This window comes from Temnothorax curvispinosus, unplaced genomic scaffold, assembly GCF_003070985.1.
Source record: "Temnothorax curvispinosus isolate PA1 unplaced genomic scaffold, ASM307098v1 QBEX01015504.1, whole genome shotgun sequence".
In the NCBI taxonomy this organism is placed as follows: Eukaryota; Metazoa; Arthropoda; class Insecta; order Hymenoptera; family Formicidae; genus Temnothorax; species Temnothorax curvispinosus.
Window position 1 is genome coordinate 2,317 of NW_020225284.1, and position 2,765 is coordinate 5,081.

General features: G+C 32.0%; 1 long non-coding RNA gene across 1 annotated transcript; it reads right to left on the minus strand.

The window, feature by feature from the left end:
• Nucleotides 1-1,087: 1,087 nt before the first annotated feature.
• LOC112465765 lies at nucleotides 1,088-2,542 on the minus strand. Its single transcript, XR_003042057.1, has 3 exons — nucleotides 2,429-2,542; nucleotides 2,180-2,222; nucleotides 1,088-1,629 (listed from the first exon to the last, which is right to left on the minus strand). It is a non-coding gene; the product is annotated as an uncharacterized LOC112465765 (long non-coding RNA).
• Nucleotides 2,543-2,765: the final 223 nt, after the last annotated feature.

The following is a 2,765-nucleotide window of genomic DNA, read 5'->3' on the forward strand; positions in this document are numbered from 1 at the left end:
ATATATAATCTATACTATTATATAAAGGGGAAAAATTTGTTTCATTGTTCAGGGTAATCTTAGAAACTATTGAACAATTTCAAAAATTTTTACATTTGTGGACAGCTTATATCTTTCTGAGTAACATAGGCTACGTGCCATTGTGCTACAATCCAATTTGAAAAAAATATTTGGGACATCTAAAATTTTAAATTCTAAAAGAGTCGTATTTAATGACTTTTCCTGTTCCGATTTTCCTAATCAATCAAATCTTAAAGTATTATATATGAAATAGGGGTAGAAAAAACTGAGAACTATAATAAAATTCAAAAAATTACTAATAATAAAAAGGTTACGGATTTCTGTCTAAAAAAATCTACGTAATTGCTCTAATTTCCTCAAATTTTGTGATATTAAGCTAAATTTTTTTTTTATGGATGAAGTGTCATTAAAGGTAAGTTGGTATTAAATTTAGCAAGAATCGGTGAAAGAATTGCCGATTTTTGCCTAAAAAGTGTATAAGTTATACATGTCATCTTATAAAGAGTATCATTAAAGGAAGGTTGGTATTGAATTTGGCGATGATCGGTAAAAGGGTTTTTTCTTTATAAAGTTTGGAATTTTTTGAGAAATGTCCATGGTTGCTCTAACTTCCGCCAATTTTGAGATATCGGTTTATTTATAATTTTATTATATTCTTCAGTCTTTTCTACCTCCATTTCATATATAATTCTTTTAGATTTGGTTGATTAAGAAAATCTGAACAGGAAAAGTCATTAAGTACGACTCTTTTAAAGAATTTAAAATACTGGAGATACCACTAAAAAAAACGCGTTAATAATAGTACCTCATGGATGACGTTGAAAGCTATTGAAAATATGTGTTTATAAATCATACATTGATGGATAAGATTAGCTAGAACACAAATCTAATAATACAAATAAAATTGTTTAAAAAAAAGACGCCCGGGCAAAGCTCCGGGTAACCAGCTAATATAATATATGAGCAAAAATAGAATCTATCCTCATTTTATTCTTTTTAAATTTATCCATTTATCACTTCATTTAAATCATCAAACTATTGTTTGTTCATTGATCCGTTTTCCATTTTTCTTTGTGATCCAAGCAACAAGAGGCTGAACGGTGGTCCAAGCTCAAAAATATTTTCTCTTTGCCCATATTATATATTTTTATAAATTTGTCAGTAAAATATTATATATTATCCGTATTTCAGATACTCTACTTGATTCTTCTCCGCTCAATGATATCAAATTTCTAGATATGTTATAAAAACTATATCCTACGTATATCTTTTATAAATATCTAATCTCTTCAAAGTATCCTGCAAATTTATCAGATGTTCAGCATACACCGTTCGTCATCAGGATAATCGAACGAAAGTGTTCCTTCCTCACTTCTTCGTCCCGTTCTTGACGTTTATAATCGAAGTCACTCCACTCACAATCAGTTCGTCCTGAATTTGCTGGAGATCTTGCGTTTCGGGCAACAACAATACTACGAAAAGAATACTAATGATGCAGAAACCTCCGAATATCCAGAAGATGACGTACTTGCCATTGAATGCCTCTTGACATTAATAGAGAATTTGGCGATGATGAAGGACAAGCATCAGCAGAAGAAAATCGTTATACTGGAAGCCAATATTATTGCATCTGATGCATTTACTCGGAAATGCGTAATATAATAATCGGTATTTATAATGATATGCTTGTTAATTCAATAAGTAATAAGAGTAGTAAGTAATAGTAGTAATAAGTCTTATTATATTTCCTTTTTCTTTTTCTCTTTTTAAAGAAGACCGTCACAGACTCTCAAATCTCCAGACGTCATTTACTACTCATTATCTTCTTTTATTAATATGATTTACAACTTCTTTGCGATAATATGCGTAACGTTTCCATTTTTGTTTAAACCCTAATCCTGAAGCTTACTCCGTTTACTCTACTTTACAGTCCAATAAAAAGCAAACAATTTGTTAATTATTCCTAATTAAATAAATAATTTATAATAATGCCTCATTAAATGTTAACCAAATCGTCGAAATCGACGAAACAGGCTGATTAAGAAATTAGTAAATTGAGATACAGTATCTAAAAATTTTTTAAAATTTAAATTTTCTCCTAATGACGCTATTCACGTTTACGTCTTTTGAATGTAGAGTATTTTTACCTGGTACCTACTCGTAACGTTATTTGTAGATCATTTCCACGCTCCACGGTAACTCTGGAAGATATAATATTAGCTTTTTTTTTACGTGAGGAAATCTTCAACTACCGGGCTAAGAGCCCAGTAGCCCCCCGGATGTTAGGAGGGAAGACCCCCTCGCCCTTCTGGCAAGGGAGCGAGGGGAGCGTGGGATTCTATACATGCACATTGCCCACGATACTGCACGTATAGCCTACCCACTAAAATCTCATGGGTGTCCTTACCTACGCCTTATGGGGGCGCCCGGGAACGTTTATCACTGCATCCAGACACCCTCAGCATATTAGCATTCTTCCTTTTCTCTTTACTCCTTTAATATACACACATTCATATACATTATACCTACACATAGTACATGGAGAGAGAACTAATAGTTATTTTTTAAAATTTAAATAAAAATCAAGAAACATAGTAGTGTCTTCCAAGTGTACGTGTATAGTCTCAGAACTTTTTGATCGCATCTCGTATATGTATATAATGAAGCTCCGAATGTTACGGTAACGCATACACAAGTGAAATTTATCGATAAGGACAACGAGATATATATAGATAAGAGTGGTA